Source organism: Ranitomeya variabilis, chromosome 3, assembly GCF_051348905.1.
Source record: "Ranitomeya variabilis isolate aRanVar5 chromosome 3, aRanVar5.hap1, whole genome shotgun sequence".
Lineage (NCBI taxonomy): Eukaryota > Metazoa > Chordata > Amphibia > Anura > Dendrobatidae > Ranitomeya > Ranitomeya variabilis.
In genome coordinates this window covers 758,938,919-758,960,414 of record NC_135234.1, presented here as the reverse complement: position 1 = coordinate 758,960,414, position 21,496 = coordinate 758,938,919, and the positions used below count along the sequence as shown (strand labels likewise).

Below are 21,496 nucleotides of genomic sequence, written 5' to 3'. Positions count from 1 at the left end.
TCATACAGTATGGAGCATCATGTGTGGTCATTATACAGTATGGAGCATCATGTGCGGTCATTATACAGTATGGAGCACTGTGTGGCTATATTTTTTTGTTTATAATTCTTTATGAAACAGTGTGATCAGCAGTGCTTAATGGGTGTGGTTGGGACGTGGATATGGGTGTGGCTAGTTATGAATGGGTGTGGTCAGAGGTGTGGCCTAAAATGTGTCCCTCTTTCCCATCTTCAAAAGTTGGGAGGTATGGGTGGGGGCACTGTGGAGCATCCTACTGTGTGTGTGAGTATAGTCAGGGCATTCTGTGTGGAGGGGCACTGTGGCTGTATTATGGTATGTGGTGGGGGCACTGTGGGGCATCCTACTGTGTGTGAGTATAGTCAGGGTATCCTGTGTGGAGGGGCACTGTGGGGCATCCTACTGTGTGTGAGTATAGTCAGGGCATTCTGTGTGGAGGGGCACTGTGGGTGTATCATGATATGTGGTGGGGGCACTGTGGGGCATCCTAATCCTACTGTGTGAGCATAGTCTGGGCATTCTGTGTGGAGGGGCACTGTGGGTGTATTATGGTATGTGGTGGGGGCACTGTGGGGCATCCTACTGTGTGTGAGTATAGTCAGGGCATTCTGTGTGGAGGGGCACTGTGGGTGTATCATGATATGTGGTGGGGGCACTGTGGGGCATCCTAATCCTACTGTGTGAGCATAGTCTGGGCATTCTGTGTGGAGGGGCACTGTGGGTGTATTATGGTATGTGGAGGGGCACTGTGGGGCATCCTACTGTGTGTGTGATCATAGTGAGGGCATCCTGTGTGGAGGGGCACTGTGGGTGTATTATGGTATGTGGAGGGGGCACTGTGGGGCATCCTAATCCTACTGTGTGAGCATATTCTGGGCATTCTGTGCGGTGGGGGCACTGTGGGTGTATTATGATATGTGGTGGTGATACTGTGGAGCATCACGTGTGTGCACAATACTGCAGTTAGGGAGGGGGCATTGTCAGGCCACCGTACTGTGTGGGAACACTGCGAGTGTATCATACGCTGTGGGGCACTGTTTGGTATCATGTGTGGACAGTACACTAGGGGTAGGAAGGTGGCACATTTGAGGCATCATACTGTGTGTAAGGGGGTAATCTGAGGGCATCAAGGTATGTGTGAGTGGTGGGAATCATACTGTGTGAAGGGCATTGTTTGGGTGTTATGGATATTGCACTGCATGCGAATACTAAGGGGCTTCACTAGGAGCGCTTATGTTGTGTGGGTGCTCAAATAGAACTGCGGGGCGAATGGGGTAATTGGGCATGGTTTAACTGTAAAAAAATGAGTGTCCCTCTATTTATTTCAGAATTGAGAGGTGTGAGAAGAAGTCGTGTTATGCTACTTTTTTGGCGACATGCGACATGCTCAATGTCTCCCACACAATCACTTCCCAAAGTTGAAGGACATAAGGCTGTCGGTAAGGCTGTTTCTTTTTCTGATACAATTCCAAAGGTTGACAAGTATAAGATCTGTTTTCAGTGTCCTGTCACTGTGGGTCCAAACCCGATCCAATCATTAGAAATAGAAGTGCCTGTGTGAGATTCTGCCCCTGGGGGGGTGATACTTTATTTGGCCTGACATTTATGGCACAGCCTCTTAGCTATGGATGCCAAATTGGAGACATTGACTGAGGTCTCACGAGCCAGTTCAAAGGGTGTTCCCTTAGTTCCAAGCTCCATTGCCTGGAAATTCTGCAATAATATCATCAATTGGGTGGCGTATAGGCGCTGCTCCATGGTGGTGCAATGAGTGGGGCCATACTGCTAGCCCCAACATGTTGCCCATATACTTATAGTTGTGCGCTCTTTTGACACAGTTTAGACCCATGGAGGAAAGACTCTAGGTCCAGTACGCACCAACCACTTGAGTGCAAAACTAAAAGAAATCCGTGCACGTTGACCTGCGAGACACACACCACCACTACTGGTGTTTTTCCAACCGTGTGTGCACCCAAAGCAAAGTTTGCTCCTAAGGAATCGTTTTATTAGGGAGACTAAGTACTGATTCAGCCGTCCTTTTGTAGCCTGGAAAAAAATGTGCCCCAGAGTTGGTGCAAAAAAAAAGGGCACGGAAGGAGACTGCAAATTGCAGTAGGACTATTGCATCTTCCCGTAAACATCTGTCGTTGAGCACAAGGAGATGTTTGAAAGTTTTATAAGGACAGACAAGGAGGCAATAATGACTAAGCCTACATTATTCATTGAGAAAGTCAGGAAGGCAGTACTGTCTTTGCTTACATTATTGGCAGAGACAAGGAGGCAGTACTGTCTGTGCCTACATAATTTTTGGGGAGGAAGTCCGATCAACAGTGCAGTCTTCACTTGGCCTTCTACGACGATTTCTGGCACCCGGCAAGTTAGAACGCCAAAGAAGCCAAGCAATAGAAGTCGTCAAAGGTGCCTGGTGCCAAATGACAAAACAAGGGGAAAGAAATGGCCTGGGAGGAATATACCGTATTCATTATTGACAAAAAGGGGAGAACCCCATATAGAAATCCCTCCCTAACAAGCCATAAACTTAACTTTTATGCATTTTATTTTAAAATGCATTCAGGGTATTGGTAAAATGTTGTCCCTACTTATTGTTTTTTAGATAGCCTTCTATATTAATTTAGTTGATGACACCCCGAGGTGTCATCACTTATACAGCCGAATAGGACAAGTAATATTATAGCACTCGTCCCCCCCAACATGTTTCACCGCATGTGCGGCGTCATCAGGGGATGGGACACTGGCACTCCCATTGGTCGGTGATCACACAGGAGCTGCCAGCAGCGGATATTGATGATTTGCCTAAGTGCATAACATTCCTCAGACGACCATTAATAACCTCAATGATAGCAGCTGAGGCTGGAAGCGGCTCATACACCAGACTGAAGAAATCCAGATGTTTTGAAAAATATATTTCCATTTTTTTTCATCATTTTCAGATCAGCAACATTTCCATCCTGTGATTTCCAAAATTCCACAACTTTTCCTTCTTGGTGTTGCAATTTCAATTTTGGAGAGTGCAAAAGAAAAAAGAGCCACCAAACTGTGAACCAACATAAAAAGAGAGCCACGAAAATGTGCAGCAACATAAAAAGAAGCCATCAAAATGTGGTCCAATGTAAAAAGGAGCCACCAAAATGTGCTGCAACATAAAAATGTGCCACCAAAATGTGCTCCAATGTAAAAAGGAGCCACCAAAATGTGCTCCAACGTAAAAAGGAGCCACCAAATGTGCTGTAATGTAAAAAGGAGCCACCAAAATGTGCTTCATCGTAAAAATGAGCCACCAAAATGTGTTCCAACGTAAAAAGGAGGCACCAAAATGTGCTGGAACGTAAAAAGGAGCCACCAAAATGTTCTGGAATGTAAAAAGGAGCTGCCAAAATGTGCTGGAACGTAAAAAGGAGCCACCAAAATGTGTTCCAATGTAAAAAGAAGAAGAAAAAGCCATCAAAATGTGCATCAACATAAAAAATAGCCTCCAAAAAGTTCTTTGGCATAAAAAAGAGCCACGAAAATGTGATCCAGAGTAAGATACCAAAATGTGCATCAATGTAAACAAGAGCTACCAAAATGTACACAAACGTTAAAAAAAAAAGCCACAAAAAATGTGCTTCAACGTAAAAAAAAGAAAAAACTGCCCCAGAAAATGTCAGTATTTCCATAAAACGTGGCTTGCTGGAATGGCTGCCGGTAGGGAGCGGTCTAGTAGAGCAGTCTCGGCCACTGACGGTCCTCCTACACTGGAGACGCCAATTCATTTCTTTCCTTACCCTGACGTCTCATTTGTGGAGTCAGTGGCAATGAATAGATTGTCCTACGCGTCAAGCGTCTTATTTACGGGCACCTACGCGTGAATCTAAAAGGAATATATGGCTCGTGTATCTACAGAGCGGCGCGCCACTTTGATGGATGACGTATTGAAAGTTGACAGGAGCTGTAAAGTATGCGCCGTGTATAGCGGGTGACCCGAGGATGTGCATAGGAATGAGTTTGCCGGGGCGTCATAACTCAGCAGATGTTGGGCTCAAGATTTCCAGCATCAGGATTAATTTCCTCTCCATGTTGTACGGATAGAAATAAGATGTGTCTCGGTATTTTTTATTTTTTTTCCTTTAGGTTATTTATAAAGAAGGTAAAGTATATTATGTGGCACATTACAATGCTGCTTTATATCTGCAGCCTGTAATAACTTTTCTATTACGTGACATTTAGTGTCACTATTAAATCTATTATTTATATTTACGTAAGGAATGAAGCGGCTCGCGCAGCTGCTTACTGGCATTATGCTTCATTTTACACCCAAAGTACAATGGGGTTTTTATATATAAATACAGTTGTATTCTTGTATTTTGTCTTTATATATATATGTACTTACTTGTATTAAGATTCCGTTTCCACAACTGGACGCACATTAACTTTGGTGTGAAACCCGGAGCCTCCCCTGCCCAGGAGATGTGGTACGATCAGACCATGTTCCTGTACGGTCAGACACAGGCATTACACAGTACACAGCAGGGGACATTTATAAGATTATCTCAGCACAGGAACATTTTATTTATACACATCCAATTGTGGAAGTTATTATTATTCCAAGATCTGTTGATTAAAATGAACTTTTGTTAATTGAAAAAACCCCTTTAACCCCTTCACCCCCAAGGGTGGTTTGCACTTTAATGACCGGGCCAATTTTTACAATTCTGACCACTGTCCCTTTATGAGGTTATAACTCTAAAATGCTTCAACGGATCTTGGCGATTCTGACATTGTTTTCTCGTGACATATTGTACTTCATGATAGTGGTAAAATTTATTCGATATAACTTGCGTTTATTTGTGAAAACAATGGAAATTTGGCGAAAATTTTGAAAATTTCACAATTTTCCAACTTTGAATTTGCATGCCCTTAAATCACAGAGATATGTCACACAAAATACTTAATAAGTAACATTTCCCACATGTCTAATTTACATCAGCACAATTTTGGAAACAATTTTTTTTTTTTGTTAGGGAGTTATAAGAGTTAAAAGTTGACCAGCAATTTCTAATTTTTACAACACCATTTTTTTTTAGGGACCACATCACATTTGAAGTCATTTTGAGGGGTCTATATGATAGAAAATACCCAAGTGTGACACCATTCTAAAAACTGCACCCCTCAAGGTGCTCAAAACCATATTCAAGAAGTTTATAACCCTTCAGGTGTTTCACAGGAATTTTTGGAATGTTTAAATAAAAATGAACATTTAACTTTTTTTTCACAAAAAATTTACTCCAGCTCCAATTTGTTTTATTTTACCAAGGGTAACAGGAGAAAATGGACCCCAAAAGTTGTTGTACAATTTGTCCTGAGTACGCCGATACCCCATATGTGGGGGTAAACCACTGTTTGGGCGCATGGCAGATGTTATGATCCTAGTGGCAAGGATCGCAAGTAGGACTGGCTAAGTAACTAAACCGACTACAAACTCTGGGGAAGTGGTAACTGAATTGACCGCAACCTGATCCTATCCGCAAACAACTATAGGCAGCCGTGGAACGTTACCTGAAAATCCTAGACGTCTCTTCACGGCCTGAGAAACTGACTATTCCTAGAGGGAACGAAAGTCCTCACTTGCCTCAGTGAAATGACCCCAAAGATATAGAATAGCCCCCCACAAATATTAACGGTGAGTTAAGGGGAAAGCACAAACGCAGAGATGAAATTAGATTTAGCAAATGAGGCCTGCTAATACTAGATAGCAGAAAATAGGAAGGAAACTGTGCGGTCAATAAAAAACCCTATTCAAAATATCCACGCAGAGATTGCTCGAGCCCCCGCACCAACTAACGGTGCGGGGGAAGCAACTCTGTACCCCAGAGCAAACCAGCAGAAGAAATCACATATTAGCAAGCTGGACTAAACTCATCATACACAGAAATCATATTGCAGACTGATGAGCAAAAAATAATTAAACAGAACTTAGCTTCTCCTGAAGAGACTGAAACCGAAGATAATCAGGAGTAATCAGAATAGCACTGAGTACATTGACAGCCGGCAACAAGTGGAAGTGAAACAGAGCTAAATAGGAAACTCCCAAGTGAATAACGAGGCAGCTGATCAGCCAAAGACCCGCAGGATAACAAACAAAGCCACCAGGGGGAGCCCAAAACAAAAGTCACACAATACCACCTGTGACCACAAGAGGGAGCCTGAAAACAGAGTTCACAACAGTACCCCCCCCTTGAGGAGGGGTCACCGAACCCTCATCAAAACCCCCAGGGCGATCGGGGTGAGCCACATGGAAGGCACGAACCAAATCGGCCGCATGAACATCAGAGGCGACAACCCAGGAATTATCCTCCTGACCATAGCCCTTCCATTTAACCAAATACTGAAGCCTCCGTCTAGAAATACGAGAATCCAAGATCTTCTCCACCACGTATTCCAATTCTCCCTCAACCAGCACAGGGGCAGGAGGCTCAACCGGAGGACCCACAGGCACCACATACCTCCGCAACAACGACCGATGAAACACATTATGAATAGCAAACGATGCTGGGAGGTCCAAACGAAATGACACAGGGTTAAGGACTTCCAAAATCTTATAAGGACCGATAAACCGAGGCTTGAACTTAGGAGAGGAGACCTTCATAGGAACAAATCGAGAAGACAACCACACCAAGTCCCCAACGCGAAGTCGGGGACCCACACAGCGACGGCGGTTGGCAAAGCGCTGAGCCTTCTCTTGTGACAGCTTCAAATTGTCCATAACATGATTCCAAATCTGATGCAACCTATCCACCACAACATCCACTCCAGGACAGTCAGAAGGCTCCACCTGACCCGAGGAAAAACGAGGATGAAACCCCGAATTACAAAAAAAGGAGAAACCAAAGTAGCAGAACTAGCCCGATTATTAAGGGCAAACTCGGCCAATGGCAAAAAAGTCACCCAGTCGTCCTGATCAGCAGAAACAAAACATCTCAAATAGGTTTCCAAGGTCTGATTAGTTTGTTCGGTTTGGCCATTCGTCTGAGGATGGAAGGCCGACGAAAAAGACAAATCAATGCCCATCTTAGCGCAAAAGGTCCGCCAAAATCTAGACACAAACTGGGATCCTCTGTCGGAAACAATATTTTCAGGGATCCCATGCAAACGAACCACATTTTGAAAAAACAGCGGAACCAACTCGGAGGTGGAAGGCAACTTAGGCAAGGGCACCAAATGGACCATCTTAGAAAAACGATCACACACCACCCAGATGACAGACATTCTCTGAGAGACAGGGAGATCCGAAATAAAATCCATGGAAATGTGCGTCCAAAGCCTCTTCGGGACAGGCAAAGGTAACAGCAAACCACTGGCACGAGAACAGCAAGGCTTAGCCCGAGCACAAATTCCACAAGACTGCACAAAGGAACGCACATCCCGCGACAAGGAAGGCCACCAAAAGGACCTGGCCACCAAATCTCTGGTACCAAATATTCCAGGATGGCCCGCCAACACCGAAGAATGAACCTCGGAAATAACTCTGCTGGTCCATCTATCCGGGACAAACAGTCTCTCCGGTGGACAACGGTCAGGTCTATCGGCCTGAAACTCCTGCAGCACTCGTCGCAAATCTGGGGAGATGGCAGACAAAATCACCCCTTCTCTGAGAATACCAGCCGGCTCTGAATCTCCAGGAGAGTCAGGCACAAAACTCCTAGAAAGAGCATCAGCCTTTACATTCTTCGAACCAGGCAGGTAAGAGACCACGAAATCAAAACGAGAGAAAAACAACGACCAACGAGCCTGTCTGGGATTCAGCCGCTTGGCCGACTCGAGATAAATCAGATTCTTGTGATCAGTCAAGACCACCACACGATGCTTAGCTCCCTCGAGCCAATGTCGCCACTCCTCAAATGCCCACTTCATAGCCAACAACTCCCGATTACCGACATCATAATTCCGCTCGGCAGGCGAAAACTTTCTTGAAAAGAAAGCACATGGCTTCATCACAGAGCCATCGGCGCTTCTCTGCGACAAAACAGCCCCGCTCCAATCTCGGAAGCATCAACCTCGACCTGGAAAGGAAGAGAGACATCTGGCTGACAAGACCGGAGCCGAAGAAAACCGGCACTTCAGCTCCCGAAAGGCCTCCACAGCCGCAGGAGACCAGTTAGTAACATCAGAACCTTTCTTGGTCAAATCCGTCAAAGGCTTAACAACACCAGAAAAATTAGCGATGAAGCGACGGTAAAAATTAGCAAAACCCAAGAACTTCTGAAGACTCTTAACAGATGTAGGCTGCGTCCAGTCATGAATAGCCTGAACCTTGACTGGGTCCATCTCAATAGTAGAAGGAGAAAAAATGAAACCCAAAAAAGAAACCTTCTGGACTCCAAAAAGACATTTTGAGCCCTTCACAAATAAAGCATTGGCACGCAGGACCTGAAACACCATCCTGACCTGCTTAACATGGGACTCCCAATCATCAGAAAAAAACAGAATATCATCCAGATACACAATCATAAATTTATCCAGATATTCGCGGAAGATGTCGTGCATAAAAGAATGAAAGACAGAAGGAGCGTTAGAAAGTCCAAAAGGCATCACCAAGTACTCAAAATGGCCTTCGGGCGTATTAAATGCAGTTTTCCATTCATCACCCTGCTTAATACGCACAAGGTTATACGCACCACGAAGATCTATCTTGGTGAACCAACTAGACCCCTTAATGCGAGCAAACAGATCAGATAACAATGGCAAACAAAGGATACTGAAATTTGACCGTGATTTTATTTAGAAGGCGATAATCAATACAAGGTCTCAGAGAACCATCCTTCTTAGCCACAAAAAAGAACCCCGCACCAAGAGGGGAGGAGGAGGAGCGAATAAGTCCCTTCTCTAAAGACTCCTTTATATAACTCCGCATGGCAGCATGCTCCGGCACTGACAAATTGAAAAGTCGTCCCTTAGGAAACTTACTACCAGGAATCAAATTTATAGCACAATCACAATCCCTATGAGGAGGTAGAGAACTGAGTTTGGGCTCATCAAATACATCCTGGTAGTCTGACAAAAACGCAGGGACTTCAGAAGGAGTGGATGAAGCAATTGACACCACAGGAGCGTCGCCATGAATTCCCTGACAACCCCAACTTGACACAGACATTGCTTTCCAATCCAGGACTGGATTATGAGTCTGCAACCATGGCAGACCCAACACGACAACATCATGCAAATTATGCAGCACAAGAAAGCGAATCACCTCCTGATGAACAGGAGTCATGCACATGGTCACTTGTGTCCAGTACTGAGGTTTATTCGTAGCCAATGGCGTAGCATCAATTCCCCTTAGTGGAATAGGGAATTTTAAAGGCTCCAAAACAAAACCACAGCGCCTGGCAAATGACAAGTCCATCAGACTCAGGGCAGCCCCTGAATCTACAAAAGCCATAACCGGGTAAGATGACAAGGAACAAATCAGGGTAACAGACAAAATGAACTTAGGCTGTAAAGTACCAATGGTGACAGATTTATCAACCTTTTTTTTGCGCTTAGAGCATGCTGAGATAACATGAGCTGAGTCACCACAGTAAAAGCACAACCCATTTTGCCGTCTATAATTTTGCCGTTCACTTCTGGTCAGAATTCTATCACATTGCATAGACTCAGGTGTCTGTTCAGAAGACACCGCCAAATAGTGCGCAGGTTTGCGCTCCCGCAAACGCCGATCAATCTGAATGGCCAGAGTCATTGACTCATTCAGACCTGCAGGCGTAGGGAACCCCACCATGACATTCTTAATGGCCTCAGAAAGACCTTTTCTGAAATTTGCAGCCAGGGCACACTCATTCCACTGAGTAAGCACCGACCATTTCCGAAATTTATGGCAGTACACCTCTGCTTCATCTTGCCCCTGAGAGAGGGCCAACAACGCTTTTTCAGCCTGGTTCTCAAGATTAGGTTCCTCATAAAGCAATCCAAGGGCCAGAAAAAACGCATCAACACTGAGCAATGCCGGATCCCCTGGCGCCAATGCGAAGGCCCAATCTTGAGGGTCACCACGCAAAAAGGAAATGATAATCTTAACTTGCTGAACGGAATCACCAGAGGAACGAGGTTTCAAAGAAAGAAACAATTTACAATTGTTCTTAAAATTCAGGAACCTAGATCTATCTCCAGAAAACAACTCCGGAATAGGTATTCTAGGCTCTGACATAGGACTGTGAACAACAAAATCCTGAATACTTTGTACCTTTGCAGCAAGATGATCCACACTGGAGGCCAAACTCTGAATATCCATGTCGGCAGCTGAACTCAGAGCCACACCAAGATTAAGAGGAGGAGAGAAGCTAGACACACAGCAGCTAGACACACGGCAAAAAAAAAAAAAAAAAAAATTCTCAAGGCTTCTTTTCTCCTGCTTCTGCCATGCAATTAACACTTTACCAGCCGGCTGTACTGTTATGATCCTAGTGGCAAGGATCGCAAGTAGGACTAGCTAAGTAACTAAACCGACTACAAACTCTGGGGAAGTGGTAACTGAATTGACCGCAACCTGATCCTATCTGCACACAACTATAGGCAGCCGTGGAACGTTACCTGAAAATCCTAGACGTCTCTTCACGGCCTGAGAAACTGACTATTCGTAGAGGGAACGAAAGTCCTCACTTGCCTCAGTGAAATGACCCCAAAGATATAGAATAGCCCCCCACAAATATTAACGGTGAGTTAAGGGGAAAGCACAAACGCAGAGATGAAATTAGATTTAGCAAATGAGGCCCGCTAATACTAGATAGCAGAAAATAGGAAGGAAACTGTGCGGTCAAATAAAAACCCTATTCAAAATATCCACGCAGAGATTGCTCGAGCCCCCGCACCAACTAACGGTGCGGGGGAAGCAACTCCGTACCCCAGAGCTTACCAGCAAAAAGAAATCACATGTTAGCAAGCTGGACTAGACTCATCATACACAGAAATCATACTGCAGGCAGATGAGCAAAAAATATTCAAACAGAACTTAGCTTATCCTGAAGAGGCAGAAAACGAGATAATCAGCAGTAATCAGAATAGCACTGAATACATTGACAGCCGGCAACAAGTGGAAGTGAAGCAGAGCTAAATAGGAGCCTCCCTGGTGAATAACGAGGCAGCTGATCCAGCCACAGACACGCAGGATAACAAACAAAGCCACCAGGGGGAGCCCAAAACAAAAGTCACACAATACCACCTGTGACCACAAGAGGGAGCCTGAAAACAGAGTTCACAACAGGCAGAGCTCGGAAGCGAAGGAGCGCCATTTGACTTTTCAATGCAAAATTGACGAATTGAGATGGGACACCATGTTTCGTTTGGAGAGCCACTGATGTGCCTAAACAGTGGAAACCCCCCAATTATAACTGAAACCCTAATCCAAACACACCCCTAACCCTAATCCCAATGGTAACCACACCCCTAACCCTGACACACCCCTAATCCCAACCCTATTCCCAACCGTAAATGTAATCCAAACACTAACCCTAACTTTAGCCCCAACCCAAACCCTAACTTTAGTCCCAACCCTAACTGTAGCCTTAACCCTAGCCCCAACCCTAACCCTAACCCTAGCCCTAATCCTAACCCTAACCCTAGCCCTAACGCTAACCCTAGCCCTAACCCTAGCCCTAATGGGAAAATGGAAATACATACATTTTTTTTATTTTTCCCTAACTAAGGGGGTGATGAAGGGGGGTTTGATTTACTTTTATAGCGGGTTTTTTTAGCGGATTTTTATGATTGGCAGCTGTCACACACTAAAAGACGCTTTTTATTGCAAAAAATATTTTTTGCGTTACCACATTTTGAGAGCTATAATTTTTCCATATTTTGGTCCACAGAGTCATGTGAGGTCTTGTTTTTTGCGGGACGAGGTGACGTTTTTATTGGTAACATTTTCGGGCATGTGACATTTTTTGATCGCTTTTTATTCTGATTTTTCTGAGGCAGAATTACGTATTTATACGGTTCCGCGTTTGGTAAAATGGATAAAGCAGTTTTATTCTTCGGGTCAGTACGATTACAGCGATACCTCATTTATATCATTTTTTTATGTTTTGGTGTTTTTATGCGATAAAAACTATTTTATAGAAAAAATAATTATTTGTGCATCGCTTTATTCTGAGGACTATAACTTTATATTTTTTCGCTGATGATGCTGTATGGCGGCTTGTTTTTTGTGGGACAAGATGACGTTTTCACTGGTACCATGGTTATTTATATCCGTCTTTTTGATCGCGTGTTATTCCACTTTTTGATTGGCGGTATGATAATAAAGCGTTGTTTATGCCTTTTTTTAAAATTTTTTTTACGGTGTTCACTGAAGGGGTTAACTAGTGGGACAGTTTTATAGGTCGGGTCATTACGGACGCGGGAACAATATATATGTATATAGATATATATATATATTTAAAAAAAAAAATAATTTTTTTTACACGTGAATGTATATACTTTTTTACACTATAACATTGCCCCGGGGGGGGGGGGCGCATCATGTCATAGTGTAAGATCGCTGATTTGACACTTTGCTGTGCACTGTGTCAGAGAAGCGATCTGTAAGCCTGCAGGACCCGGAAGCAGCACCGCGGCCATTTTGGATCCGGGGCCTGCAGGGAGGAGGAGGTGAGAGACCCTCGGAGCAACGTGATCACATCGCGTTGCTCCGGGGGTCTCAGGGAAGCACGCAGGGAGCCCCCTCCCTGCGCGATGCTTCCCTATACCGCCGGAACACTGCGATCATGTTTGATTGCAGTGTGCCGGGGGTGGTCCGTGACCGCTCCTGGCACATAGTGCCGGATGTCAGCTGCGATAGTCAGCTGACACCCGTCCGTGATCGGCCGCGCTCCCCCCATGAGAGCGGCCGATCGCATATGACGTACTATCCCGTCGGTGGGCATACGGGCCCACCCCACCTCGACGGGATAGTACGTCATATGTCAGAAAGGGGTTAAAGTCTCCTTTCCTATGGATCATTCTGCCAAAAAAGATGAAAAATGAAATAATGTATATAATACATTAGATGAGGTATTAGTTACAATTTTGACGTTGGATTGCAAGCTTATCCATTTTGGCCAAAATTGTAACTAATACCTCATATAATGTATTATATACACATTATTTAATTTCTCATCTTTTTGCACTTTTTATCATCTTTTTTGCAGGGTGCGGCAGGGCCTCTTTATGTTGTTCCTTGTGTGTTGCATGTATATATATAGTGCTGGATGACCCGCCTGCTAATACTATGTCATCTGACAAGGTTGTGGTGAGTCTGCTCTTCATGTTGTGTTTTTTTGAGTTTTTCTATGTTAGCTGTTTTTACCATTCACCATCTTCCAGCTACACACCGGGAGCCCTGGGAACATACTTCACCTGTGGGAAAGTATACCATCTAGCTGCCATAACATCACCCCAGAGGACCCCTTAAAGCAGCGTCGGTCCCCACTGACCGAATACCACAGGTGGCGTCACGAACATAAACTTTAATCAATTTTCTCTTTTACATGGGCGCCCAGGGCCACGGATGGGGTCGCCACCGTGACATCCCCCTGTGAACACCGGACCTGGTACCGGGTACCCCACGGCCCTGGCGGGTGACTCACATTATTCTGTAAGGAGCAAAATATGGGGCCTATTATATACTGTATGGAGCTATATATGGGGCTCATTATACTGTATGGAAACTATGTGGTGCCCATAATACTGTACGGAGGACTATGTGGTGCCCATAATACTGTATAGAACAATATATGGGGCTCATTATACTGTATGGAACAATATTTGGGGCTAATTCATTGAATAATAGAAGTAGCTGTCACCACTCAGTTCCTCTGTTTCTCTATAAGAGAAGGAGCGGCTGTCACCTGTCAGTTCCTCTGTTTCCCTATAAGAGAAGGAGCGGCTGTCACCTGTCAGTTCCTCTGTTTCTCTATAAGAGAAGGAGCGGCTGTCACCTGTCAGTTCCCCTGTTTCCCTATAAGAGAAGGAGCGGCTGTCACCTGTCAGTTCCTCTGTTTCCCTATAAGAGAAGGAGCGGCTGTCACCTGTCAGTTCCTCTGTTTCTCTATAAGAGAAGGAGCGGCTGTCACCTGTCAGTTCCTCTGTTTCCCTATTAGAGAAGGAGCAGCTGTCACCTGTCAGTTCCTCTGTTTCCCTATAAGAGAAGGAGCGGCTGTCACCTGTCAGTTTCTCTGTTTCCCTATAAGAGAAGGAGCGGCTGTCACCTGTCAGTTCCTCTGTTTCTCTATAAGAGAAGGAGCGGCTGTCACCTGTTAGTTCCTCTGTTTCCCTATAAGAGAAGGAGCGGCTGTCACCTGTCAGTTCCTCTGTTTCTCTATAAGAGAAGGAGCGGCTTTCACCTGTCAGTTCCTCTGTTTCCCTATAAGAGAAGGAGCGGCTGTCACCTGTCAGTTCCACTGTTTCCCTATAAGAGAAGGAGCGGCTGTCACCTGTCAGTTCCTCTGTTTCTCTATAAGAGAAGGAGCGGCTGTCACCTGTCAGTTTCTCTGTTTCTCTATAAGAGAAGGAGCGGCTGTCACCTGTCAGTCTGATTCCCTATAAGAGAAGGAGCGGCTGTCACCTGTCAGTTCCTGTGTTTCCCTATAAGAGAAGGAGCGGCTGTCACCTGTCAGTTCCTGTGTTTCTCTATAAGAGAAGGAGCGGCTGTCACCTGTCAGATCCACTGTTTCTCTATAAGAGAAGGAGCGGCTGTCGCCTGTCAGTTCCTCTGTTTCCCTATAAGAGAAGGAGCGGCTGTCACCTGTCAGTTCCTCTGTTTCCCTATAAGAGAAGGAGCGGCTGTCACCTGTCAGTTCCTGTGTTTCCCTATTAGAGAAGGAGCGGCTGTCACCTGTCAGTTCCTCTGTTTCCCTATAAGAGAAGGAGCGGCTGTCACCTGTCAGTTCCTCTGTTTCTCTATAAGAGAAGGAGCGGCTGTCACCTGTCAGTCTGATTCCCTATAAGAGAAGGAGCGGCTGTCACCTGTCAGTTCCACTGTTTCTCTATAAGAGAAGGAGCGGCTGTCACCTGTCAGTCTGATTCCCTATAAGAGAAGGAGCGGCTGTCACCTGTCAGTTCCTCTGTTTCTCTATAAGAGAAGGAGCGGCTGTCACCTGTCAGTCTGATTCCCTATAAGAGAAAGAGCGGCTGTCACCTGTCAGTTCCTCTGTTTCTCTATAAGAGAAGGAGCGGCTGTCACCTGTCAGTTCCTGTGTTTCCCTATAAGAGAAGGAGCGGCTGTCACCTGTCAGTTCCCCTGTTTCTCTATAAGAGAAGGAGCGGCTGTCACCTGTCAGTTCCTCTGTTTCTCTATAAGAGAAGGAGCGGCTGTCACCTGTCAGTTCCTGTGTTTCCTTATAAGAGAAGGAGCCGCTGTCACCTGTCAGTTCCTGTGTTTCCCTATAAGAGAAGGAGCGGCTGTCACCTGTCAGTTCCTGTGTTTCCCTATAAGAGAAGGAGCGGCTGTCACCTGTCAGTTCCTCTGTTTCCCTATAAGAGAAGGAGCGGCTGTCAGCTGTCAGTTCCTGTGTTTCCTTATAAGAGAAGGAGCGGCTGTCACCTGTCAGTTCCTGTGTTTCTCTATAAGAGAAGGAGCGGCTGTCACCTGTCAGTTCCTGTGTTTCCCTATAAGAGAAGGAGCGGCTGTCACCTGTCAGTTCCTCTGTTTCCTTATAAGAGAAGGAGCGGCTGTCACCTGTCAGTTCCTCTGTTTCCCTATAAGAGAAGGAGCGGCTGTCACCTGTCAGTTTCTCTGTTTCCCTATAAGAGAAGGAGCGGCTGTCACCTGTCAGTTCCTCTGTTTCTCTATAAGAGAAGGAGCGGCTGTCACCTGTCAGTTCCCCTGTTTCCCTATAAGAGAAGGAGCGGCTGTCACCTGTCAGTTTCTCTGTTTCTCTATAAGAGAAGGAGCAGCTGTCACCTGTCAGTTCCTCTGTTTCCCTATAAGAGAAGGAGCGGCTGTCACCTGTCAGTTCCTCTGTTTCTCTATAAGAGAAGGAGCGGCTGTCACCTGTCAGTTCCCCTGTTTCCCTATAAGAGAAGGAGCGGCTGTCACCTGTCAGTTCCTCTGTTTCCCTATAAGAGAAGGAGCGGCTGTCACCTGTCAGTTCCTCTGTTTCCCTATAAGAGAAGGAGCGGCTGTCACCTGTCAGTTCCTCTGTTTCTCTATAAGAGAAGGAGCGGCTGTCACCTGTCAGTTCCTCTGTTTCTCTATAAGAGAAGGAGCGGCTGTCACCTGTCAGTTCCTGTGTTTCCTTATAAGAGAAGGAGCGGCTGTCACCTGTCAGTTTCTCTGTTTCCCTATAAGAGAAGGAGTGGCTGTCACCTGTCAGTTCCCCTGTTTCCCTATAAGAGAAGGAGCGGCTGTCACCTGTCAGTTCCTCTGTTTCTCTATAAGAGAAGGAGCGGCTGTCACCTGTCAGTTCCTGTGTTTCCTTATAAGAGAAGGAGCAGCTGTCACCTGTCAGTTTCTCTGTTTCCCTATAAGAGAAGGAGTGGCTGTCACCTGTCAGTTCCCCTGTTTCCCTATAAGAGAAGGAGCGGCTGTCACCTGTCAGTTCCTCTGTTTCTCTATAAGAGAAGGAGCGGCTGTCACCTGTCAGTTCCTCTCTTTCTCTATAAGAGAAGGAGCGGCTGTCACCTGTCAGTTCCCCTGTTTCCCTATAAGAGAAGGAGTGGCTGTCACCTGTCAGTTCCCCTGTTTCCCTATAAGAGAAGGAGCAGCTGTCACCTGTCAGTTTCTCTGTTTCCCTATAAGAGAAGGAGTGGCTGTCACCTGTCAGTTCCCCTGTTTCCCTATAAGAGAAGGAGCGGCTGTCACCTGTCAGTTCCTCTGTTTCTCTATAAGAGAAGGAGCGGCTGTCACCTGTCAGTTCCTCTCTTTCTCTATAAGAGAAGGAGCGGCTGTCACCTGTCAGTTCCTCTGTTTCTCTATAAGAGAAGGAGCGGCTGTCACCTGTCAGTTCCTGTGTTTCTCTATAAGAGAAGGAGCGGCTGTCACCTGTCAGTTCCCCTGTTTCCCTATAAGAGAAGGAGCGGCTGTCACCTGTCAGTTCCCCTGTTTCCCTATAAGAGAAGGAGCGGCTGTCACCTGTCAGTTTCTGTGTTTCCCTATAAGAGAAGGAGCGGCTGTCACCTGTCAGTTCCTCTGTTTCTCTATAAGAGAAGGAGCGGCTGTCACCTGTCAGTTTCTCTGTTTCTCTATAAGAGAAGGAGCGGCTGTCACCTGTCAGTTCCTCTGTTTCCCTATAAGAGAAGGAGCGGCTGTCACCTGTCAGTTTTTGTGTTTCCCTATAAGAGAAGGAGCGGCTGTCACCTGTCAGTTCCTCTGTTTCTCTATAAGAGAAGGAGCGGCTGTCACCTGTCAGTTCCTGTGTTTCCCTATATGAGAAGGAGCGGCTGTCACCTGTCAGTTCCCCTGTTTCTCTATAAGAGAAGGAGCGGCTGTCACCTGTCAGTTCCTCTGTTTCTCTATAAGAGAAGGAGCGGCTGTCACCTGTCAGTTCCTCTGTTTCCGTATAAGAGAAGGAGCGGCTGTCACCTGTCAGTTCCTCTGTTTCCCTATAAGAGAAGGAGCGGCTGTCACCTGTCAGTTCCTGTGTTTCTCTATAAGAGAAGGAGCGGCTGTCACCTGTCAGTTCCTGTGTTTCCCTATAAGAGAAGGAGCGGCTGTCACCTGTCAGTTCCTGTGTTTCCCTATAAGAGAAGGAGCGGCTGTCACCTGTCAGTTCCACTGTTTCTCTATAAGAGAAGGAGCGGCTGTCACCTGTCAGTTCCTCTGTTTCTCTATAAGAGAAGGAGCGGCTGTCTCCTGTCAGTTCCTCTGTTTCTCTATAAGAGAAGGAGCGGCTGTCACCTGTCAGTTCCTCTGTTTCCGTATAAGAGAAGGAGCGGCTGTCACCTGTCAGTTCCTCTGTTTCCCTATAAGAGAAGGAGCCGCTGTCACCTGTCAGTTCCTGTGTTTCTCTATAAGAGAAGGAGCGGCTGTCACCTGTCAGTTCCTGTGTTTCCCTATAAGAGAAGGAGCGGCTGTCACCTGTCAGTTCCTCTGTTTCTCTATAAGAGAAGGAGCGGCTGTCACCTGTCAGTTCCACTGTTTCCCTATATGAGAAGGAGCGGCTGTCACCTGTCAGTTCCTGTGTTTCCCTATAAGAGAAGGAGCGGCTGTCACCTGTCAGTTCCTCTGTTTCTCTATAAGAGGAGGAGCGGCTGTCACCTGTCAGTTCCTCTGTTTCTCTATAAGAGAAGGAGCGGCTGTCACCTGTCAGTTCCTCTGTTTCTCTATAAGAGAAGGAGCGGCTGTCACCTGTCAGTTCCTCTGTTTCTCTATAAGAGAAGGAGCGGCTGTCACCTGTCAGTTCCTCTGTTTCCCTATAAGAGAAGGAGCGGCTGTCACCTGTCAGTTCCTCTGTTTCTCTATAAGAGAAGGAGCGGCTGTCACCTGTCAGTTCCTCTGTTTCCGTATAAGAGAAGGAGCGGCTGTCACCTGTCAGTTCCTCTGTTTCCCTATAAGAGAAGGAGCGGCTGTCACCTGTCAGTTCCACTGTTTCCCTATATGAGAAGGAGCGGCTGTCACCTGTCAGTTCCCCTGTTTCTCTATAAGAGAAGGAGCGGCTGTCACCTGTCAGTTCCTCTGTTTCTCTATAAGAGAAGGAGCGGCTGTCACCTGTCAGTTCCTCTGTTTCCGTATAAGAGAAGGAGCGGCTGTCACCTGTCAGTTCCTCTGTTTCCCTATAAGAGAAGGAGCGACTGTCACCTGTCAGTTCCTGTGTTTCTCTATAAGAGAAGGAGCGGCTGTCACCTGTCAGTTCCTGTGTTTCTCTATAAGAGAAGGAGCGGCTGTCACCTGTCAGTTCCTGTGTTTCCCTATAAGAGAAGGAGCGGCTGTCACCTGTCAGTTCCTCTGTTTCTCTATAAGAGAAGGAGCGGCTGTCACCTGTCAGTTCCTCTGTTTCTCTATAAGAGAAGGAGCGGCTGTCACCTGTCAGTTCCTCTGTTTCCGTATAAGAGAAGGAGCGGCTGTCACCTGTCAGTTCCTCTGTTTCCCTATAAGAGAAGGAGCGGCTGTCACCTGTCAGTTCCTCTGTTTCTCTATAAGAGAAGGAGCGGCTGTCACCTGTCAGTTCCTCTGTTTCCCTATAAGAGAAGGAGCGGCTGTCACCTGTCAGTTCCTGTGTTTCTCTATAAGAGAAGGAGCGGCTGTCACCTGTCAGTTCCTGTGTTTCCCTATAAGAGAAGGAGCGTCTGTCACCTGTCAGTTCCACTGTTTCCCTATATGAGAAGGAGCGGCTGTCACCTGTCAGTTCCTCTGTTTCTCTATAAGAGAAGGAGCGGCTGTCACCTGTCAGTTCCCCTGTTTCTCTATAGGAGAAGGAGCGGCTGTCACCTGTCAGTTCCTCTGTTTCTCTATAAGAGAAGGAGCGGCTGTCACCTGTCAGTTCCTCTGTTTCTCTATAAGAGAAGGAGCGGCTGTCACCTGTCAGTTCCCCTGTTTCCCTATAAGAGAAGGAGCGGCTGTCACCTGTCAGTTCCTCTGTTTCCCTATAAGAGAAGGAGCGGCTGTCACCTGTCAGTTTCTCTGTTTCCCTATAAGAGAAGGAGTGGCTGTCACCTGTCAGTTCCCCTGTTTCCCTATAAGAGAAGGAGCGGCTGTCACCTGTCAGTTCCTCTCTTTCTCTATAAGAGAAGGAGCGGCTGTCACCTGTCAGTTCCTGTGTTTCCCTATAAGAGAAGGAGCGGCTGTCACCTGTCAGTTCCTCTGTTTCTCTATAAGAGAAGGAGCGGCTGTCACCTGTCAGTTCCCATGTTTCCCTATAAGAGAAGGAGCGGCTGTCACCTGTCAGTTCCTGTGTTTCCCTATAAGAGAAGGAGCGTCTGTCACCTGTCAGTTCCACTGTTTCCCTATATGAGAAGGAGCGGCTGTCACCTGTCAGTTCCTCTGTTTCTCTATAAGAGAAGGAGCGGCTGTCACCTGTCAGTTCCCCTGTTTCTCTATAAGAGAAGGAGCGGCTGTCACCTGTCAGTTCCTCTGTTTCTCTATAAGAGAAGGAGCGGCTGTCACCTGTCAGTTCCTCTGTTTCTCTATAAGAGAAGGAGCGGCTGTCACCTGTCAGTTCCCCTGTTTCCCTATAAGAGAAGGAGCGGCTGTCACCTGTCAGTTCCTCTGTTTCCCTATAAGAGAAGGAGCGGCTGTCACCTGTCAGTTTCTCTGTTTCCCTATAAGAGAAGGAGTGGCTGTCACCTGTCAGTTCCCCTGTTTCCCTATAAGAGAAGGAGCGGCTGTCACCTGTCAGTTCCTCTCTTTCTCTATAAGAGAAGGAGCGGCTGTCACCTGTCAGTTCCTGTGTTTCCCTATAAGAGAAGGAGCGGCTGTCACCTGTCAGTTCCTCTGTTTCTCTATAAGAGAAGGAGCGGCTGTCACCTGTCAGTTCCCATGTTTCCCTATAAGAGAAGGAGCGGCTGTCACCTGTCAGTTCCACTGTTTCTCTATAAGAGAAGGAGCGGCTGTCACCTGTCAGTTCCTCTGTTTCTCTATAAGAGAAGGAGCGGCTGTCACCTGTCAGTTCCTGTGTTTCTCTATAAGAGAAGGAGCGGCTGTCACCTGTCAGTTCCCCTGTTTCCCTATAAGAGAAGGAGCGGCTGTCACCTGTCAGTTCCTCTGTTTCCCTATAAGAGAAGGAGCGGCTGTCACCTGTCAGTTTCTCTGTTTCTCTATAAGAGAAGGAGCGGCTGTCACCTGTCAGTTCCTCTGTTTCCCTATAAGAGAAGGAGCGGCTGTCACCTGTCAGTTTCTCTGTTTCCCTATAAGAGAAGGAGCGGCTGTCACCTGTCAGTTCCCCTGTTTCCCTATAAGAGAAGGAGCGGCTGTCACCTGTCAGTTCCTCTGTTTCCCTATAAGAGAAGGAGCGGCTGTCACCTGTCAGTTTCTCTGTTTCCCTATAAGAGAAGGAGCGGCTGTCACCTGTCAGTTCCTCTGTTTCCCTATAAGAGAAGGAGCGGCTGTCACCTGTCAGTTCCTGTGTTTCCCTATAAGAGAAGGAGCGGCTGTCACCTGTCAGTTCCTCTGTTTCCCTATAAGAGAAGGAGCGGCTGTCACCTGTCAGTTCCTCTGTTTCCCTATAAGAGAAGGAGCGGCTGTCACCTGTCAGTTTTTGTGTTTCCCTATAAGAGAAGGAGCGGCTGTCACCTGTCAGTTCCTGTGTTTCCCTATAAGAGAAGGAGCGGCTGTCACCTGTCAGTTCCTCTGTTTCCCTATAAGAGAAGGAGCGGCTGTCACCTGTCAGTTCCTCTGTTTCTCTATAAGAGAAGGAGCGGCTGTCACCTGTCAGTTCCTCTGTTTCTCTATAAGAGAAGGAGCGGCTGTCACCTGTCAGTTCCCCTGTTTCTCTATAAGAGAAGGAGCGGCTGTCACCTGTCAGTTCCTGTGTTTCCCTATAAGAGAAGGAGCGGCTGTCACCTGTCAGTTCCT

General features: G+C 46.5%; 1 long non-coding RNA gene across 1 annotated transcript in view; it reads left to right on the top strand.

The window, feature by feature from the left end:
• LOC143817331 (uncharacterized) overlaps positions 1-21,496 on the top strand; it is a 203,083-nt gene that overhangs the window by 16,645 nt on the left and 164,942 nt on the right. Inside the window, exon 2 of the long non-coding RNA XR_013224116.1 lies at positions 1,347-1,457. This is a non-coding gene — a long non-coding RNA (uncharacterized LOC143817331). The remainder of the gene's footprint in view (positions 1-1,346; positions 1,458-21,496) is intronic.